Source organism: Chiloscyllium punctatum, unplaced genomic scaffold, assembly GCF_047496795.1.
Source record: "Chiloscyllium punctatum isolate Juve2018m unplaced genomic scaffold, sChiPun1.3 scaffold_378, whole genome shotgun sequence".
In the NCBI taxonomy this organism is placed as follows: domain Eukaryota; kingdom Metazoa; phylum Chordata; class Chondrichthyes; order Orectolobiformes; family Hemiscylliidae; genus Chiloscyllium; species Chiloscyllium punctatum.
The window spans coordinates 23,904-30,000 of record NW_027310112.1 but is presented as its reverse complement, the minus strand read 5'-3'; positions in this window follow the sequence as shown (position 1 = coordinate 30,000).

The window sequence follows — 6,097 nt, the reverse complement described above, 5'->3', positions numbered from 1 at the left end:
ATTCGACCACGTGCCGAAAACTTTAGACTTCCGTGAGCTCTCCGGCTTGCACCGAGACCCGAAGTCGACGTGCTAAGCACCACGGGACCCCTTTCGCCTGCAGGTCCCGAGCCGCCTTTATTTGCTGTTACGAGCATCGTGTGCCCCATACCTGCGTGACGAGCACCGCAGGGCGGCAGAGCCATCGCACTTGGCCGGGTGGCAGAGGAGGACCCGACTATTCACAGATAGCGGCCCAACGACTCCCAGAGCCGGTCGTGCGGCGCGCGAGGTCTGCTCTCATCACAAGAGGCTTTAGGGAGTGCTCAGGCAAGGGTCAGCCCGCAGCCTTCCTGGCAACACCCAGGGGAACCAGGCCACTCGCGTCTCTCGCCTTCATTTTCGACACGAGCGCCTGCGGAGGGCCACCACCCCCTCCGATTGTCAAGAGACCTCCGCACCGGCCTCTGACTTACTCTCAGAATGGACGGAAAGAGCCGGGTAAGCCTTTGAAAAGATTCGACCACGTGCCGAAAACTTTAGACTTCCGTGAGCTCTCCGGCTTGCACCGAGACCCGAAGTCGACGTGCTTAGCACCACGGGACCCCTTTCGCCTGCAGGTCCCGAGCCGCCTTTTATTTTTGTTACGAGTATCGTGTTCCCCAAACCTGGGTGACGAGCACCGCAGGGCGGCAGAGCCATCGCGCTTGTCCGGGTGGCAGAGGAGGACCAGACTATTCACAAATAGCGGCCCAACGACTCCCAGAGCCGGTCGTGCGGCAGGCGAGGTCTGCTCTCATCACAAGAGGCTTTAGGGAGTGCTCAGGCAACGGTCAGCCCGCAGCCTTCTTGGCAACACCCAAGGGAACCAGGCCACTCGCGTCTCTCGCCTTCATTTTGGACACGAGCGCCTGTGGAGGGACGGCCGGAGTCAACGTGGGGTTTGCCCGCCCTCCAATAGTGTCAAAAGACCGCCGCACAAGTCTCTGACTGACTCTTAGAACAGACAGAAAGAGTTTGTCAAATCTGTCAAAAAATTGACAAAGTGTCAAAAATTCGACTTCCAAGAGCTCTCCGGCATGCACTCATACCTGTCATTAAAGTGCTATGCCCGTGGAACCGTTTTTCGGATGCCTTTCAGAACGGTCCCGCGCCGCCATTTTGTTCTAAAAATCGTGTTCCCATATATCTCCGGGTACCCCGCCAACCTCACTGCGGAAAAACTACAAGTGGCACTGAATGGGTCTGAATTCCAAATTTGACTGCATCGGTCTGGAACTCGGTCCGGTCAAAACCGTTTGGATTTTTCTCGGTCCGGACTTCCGCGACAGACAAAGTTAAAGTTTTCGGGCTGCAGGCACAAAACGACAGCTGGCCATTTGCCGGGCTCAATTCACCCAATTCCTCCGGCACTTCGGAGCACATGTTCGGTGTAAGTTTGCGAATCTTTCCCGATGCTGCAGCATTTTCCTCCGCTGACACTTAGAATATTTTTCACACTTTGCTGAAAATTTTTCTAAGTGTTTTTTTCCAAGTTTTCCTGGTTACTGATTTCTTCTTTTTAAACATTTTTCTAAGTTTTTCTGGTTACTGATTTCTTCTTTTTAAACATTTTTCGCAGTTTGTCTGGTTACTGATTTCTTCTTTTTAAACATTTTTCGCCGTTTTTCTGGTTACTGATTTCTTCTTTTTAAACATTTTTCGCCGTTTTTCTGGTTACTGATTTCTTCTTTTTAAACATTTTTCTAAGTTTTTCTGGTTACTGATTTCTTCTTTTTAAACATTTTTCTAAGTTTTTCTGGTTACTGATTTCTTCTTTTTAAACATTTTTCTAAGTTTTTCTGGTTACTGATTTCTTCTTTTTAAACATTTTTCTAAGTTTTTCTGGTTACTCACTTCTTCTTTTTAAACATTTTTCTAAGTTTTTCTGGTTACTGATTTCTTCTTTTTAAACATTTTTCGCCGTTTTTCTGGTTACTGATTTCTTCTTTTTAAACATTTTTCTAAGTTTTTCTGGTTACTCATTTCTTCTTTTTAAACATTTTTCTAAGTTTTTCTGGTTACTGATTTCTTCTTTTTAAACATTTTTCTAAGTTTTTCTGGTTACTCATTTCTTCTTTTTAAACATTTTTCTAAGTTTTCCTGGTTACTCACTTCTTCTTTTTAAACATTTTTCTAAGTTTTTCTGGTTACTGATTTCTTCTTTTTAAACATTTTTCTAAGTTTTTCTGGTTACTCATTTCTTCTTTTTAAACATTTTTCTAAGTTTTTCTGGTTACTGACTTCTTCTTTTTAAACATTTTTCGCAGTTTGTCTGGTTACTGATTTCTTCTTTTTAAACATTTTTCGCCGTTTTTCTGGTTACTGATTTCTTCTTTTTAAACATTTTTCTAAGTTTTTCTGGTTACTCACTTCTTCTTTTTAAACATTTTTCTAAGTTTTCCTGGTTACTGATTTCTTCTTTTTAAACATTTTTCTAAGTTTTTCTGGTTACTGATTTCTTCTTTTTAAACATTTTTCTAAGTTTTTCTGGTTACTGATTTCTTCTTTTTAAACATTTTTCGCAGTTTGTCTGGTTAATGATTTCTTCTTTTTAAACATTTTTCTAAGTTTGTCTGGTTACTGATTTCTTCTTTTTAAACATTTTTCTAAGTTTTTCTGGTTACTCACTTCTTCTTTTTAAACATTTTTCTAAGTTTTCCTGGTTACTCATTTCTTCTTTTTAAACATTTTTCGCAGTTTTTCTGGTTACTGATTTCTTCTTTTTAAACATTTTTCTAAGTTTTCCTGGTTACTGATTTCTTCTTTTTAAACATTTTTCGCAGTTTTTCTGGTTACTGATTTCTTCTTTTTAAACATTTTTCTAAGTTTTTCTGGTTACTGATTTCTTCTTTTTAAACATTTTTCTAAGTTTTTCTGGTTACTCACTTCTTCTTTTTAAACATTTTTCTAAGTTTTTCTGGTTACTCACTTCTTCTTTTGAAACATTTTTCTAAGTTTTTCTGGTTACTGATTTCTTCTTTTTAAACATTTTTCTAAGTTTTTCTGGTTACTGATTTCTTCTTTTTAAACATTTTTCGCAGTTTGTCTGGTTACTGATTTCTTCTTTTTAAACATTTTTCGCCGTTTTTCTGGTTACTGATTTCTTCTTTTTAAACATTTTTCTAAGTTTTTCTGGTTACTCACTTCTTCTTTTTAAACATTTTTCTAAGTTTTTCTGGTTACTGATTTCTTCTTTTTAAACATTTTTCGCAGTTTTTCTGGTTACTGATTTCTTCTTTTTAAACATTTTTCTAAGTTTTCCTGGTTACTGATTTCTTCTTTTTAAACATTTTTCGCAGTTTTTCTGGTTACTGATTTCTTCTTTTTAAACATTTTTCTAAGTTTTTCTGGTTACTGATTTCTTCTTTTTAAACATTTTTCTAAGTTTTTCTGGTTACTCACTTCTTCTTTTTAAACATTTTTCTAAGTTTTTCTGGTTACTCACTTCTTCTTTTGAAACATTTTTCTAAGTTTTTCTGGTTACTGATTTCTTCTTTTTAAACATTTTTCTAAGTTTTCCTGGTTACTGATTTCTTCTTTTTAAACATTTTTCGCAGTTTTTCTGGTTACTGATTTCTTCTTTTTAAACATTTTTCTAAGTTTTTCTGGTTACTGATTTCTTCTTTTTAAACATTTTTCTAAGTTTTTCTGGTTACTCACTTCTTCTTTTTAAACATTTTTCTAAGTTTTCCTGGTTACTGATTTCTTCTTTTTAAACATTTTTCTAAGTTTTTCTGGTTACTCACTTCTTCTTTTTAAACATTTTTCTAAGTTTTTCTGGTTACTCACTTCTTCTTTTGAAACATTTTTCTAAGTTTTTCTGGTTACTGATTTCTTCTTTTTAAACATTTTTCTAAGTTTTCCTGGTTACTGATTTCTTCTTTTTAAACATTTTTCGCAGTTTTTCTGGTTACTGATTTCTTCTTTTTAAACATTTTTCTAAGTTTTTCTGGTTACTCACTTCTTCTTTTATAACATTTTTCTAAGTTTTCCTGGTTACTGATTTCTTCTTTTTAAACATTTTTCTAAGTTTTCCTGGTTACTGATTTCTTCTTTTTAAACATTTTTCTAAGTTTTCCTGGTTACTGATTTCTTCTTTTTAAACATTTTTCTAAGTTTTTCTGGTTACTCATTTCTTCTTTTTAAACATTTTTCGCAGTTTTTCTGGTTACTGATTTCTTCTTTTTAAACATTTTTCTAAGTTTTCCTGGTTACTCATTTCTTCTTTTTGATCATTTTTCTAAGTTTTCCTGGTTACTGATTTCTTCGTTTTGAACATTTTTCTAAGTTTTCCTGGTTACTCACTTCTTCTTTTCAAACATTTTTCTTCGTTTTTCTGTTTACTCATTTAGCACTTTCAGGCACTTTCCCATCATTTCCTCGTTCCCGATTTCACCCTTTAAAACGCTTTCGGGCATTTCCCTAAGTTTTGCGGTTCACTCGTTTGGGACTCACTGACACCTTCTCTAGCTTCCCTGCTCACTTTTTTCGTACTGTTGAGAAAATTCGAACCCTTTCCTTAACTATGCCGGTTACTGACTTCACCGCTTCAGACCCTTGTCCCCGTAATGAAAGATACCATTTCCCACCGTGGGAAATGCACGAAAATCGGACTGAACACGGGGGAGGCTCCCCCCTCGAAGGCGAGACCGTCGGCAGAACCGCCGGGTCAAACCCGGCTGAGCTACCCGGCTTACAAGTCTCAAAGTCGGTATGAGCAGTCACGTCCACCCCCATTCCCTTTTGGACCACTTCCCACGGTTCCAAATGCATGAAAATCGGCCTGTACACGGGGGAGGCACCCGCCTCGAAGACGAGACCGTCGGCAGAACCGCCGGGTCAAACCCGGCTGAGCTACCCGGCTCGGAAGCGCCAAAGTCGGGTTGAGCAGTCACATTCACTCCCATCCCCTTTTGGGCAACTTCCCACGGTTGGAAATGCATGGAAATCGGACTGAACACGGGGGAGGCTCCCCCCTCGAAGGCGAGACCGTCGGCAGAACCGCCGGATCAAACCCGGCTGAGCTACCCGGCTTACAAGTCTCAAAGTCGGTATGAGCAGACACGTCCACCCCCATTCCCTTTTGGACCACTTCCCACGGTTCGAAATGCACGAAAATCGGCCTGTACACGGGGGAGGCACCCGCCTCGAAGACGAGACCGTCGGCAGAACCGCCGGGTCAAACCCGGCCGGGCTACCCGGGTTAGAAGCCCTAGAGTCGGGTTGAGCAGTCACAATCACTCCCATCCCCTTTTGAACCTGTTCCCACCGTTGGAAATGCACGAAAATCGGCCTGTACACGGGGGAGGCTCCCCCCTCGAAGGCGAGACCGTCGGCAGAACCGCCGGGTCAAACCCGGCTGAGCTACCCGGCTTACAAGTCTCGAAGTCGGGTTGAGCAGTCACATTCACTCCCATCGACTTTTGGGCAACTTCCCACCGTTGCAAATGCATGAAAATCGGCCTGTACACGGGGGAGGCACCCGCCTCGAAGTCGAGACCGTCGGCAGAACCGCCGGGTCCAACCCGGCTGAGCTACCCGGCTTACAAGTCTCAAAGCCGGGTTGGGCAGTCACGTTCACCCCCATTCCCTTTTGGATCACTTCCCACGGTTCGAAATGCACGAAAACCGGCCTGTACACGGGGGAGGGTCCGCCCTCGAAGGCGAGACCGTCGGCAGAACCGCCGGGTCAAACCTGGCTGAGCTACCCGGCTTACAAGTCTCAAAGTCGGGTTGAGCAGTCACGTTCACTCCCATCGACTTTTAGACCACTTCCCACGGTTCGAAATGCACGAAAATCGGCCTGTACACGGGGGAGGCACCCGCCTCGAAGACGAGACCGTCGGCAGAACCGCCGGGTCAAACCCGGCCGAGCTACCCGGGTTAGAAGCCTCAGAGTCGGGTTGAGCAGTCACATTCACTCCCATCGACTTTTGGGCAACTTCCCACCGTTGCAAATGCACGAAAATCGGCCTGTACACGGGGGAGGCACCCGCCTCGAAGACGAGACCGTCGGCAGAACCGCCGGAACAAACCCGGCTGAGCTACCCGGCTTACAAGTCTCAAAGTCGGTATG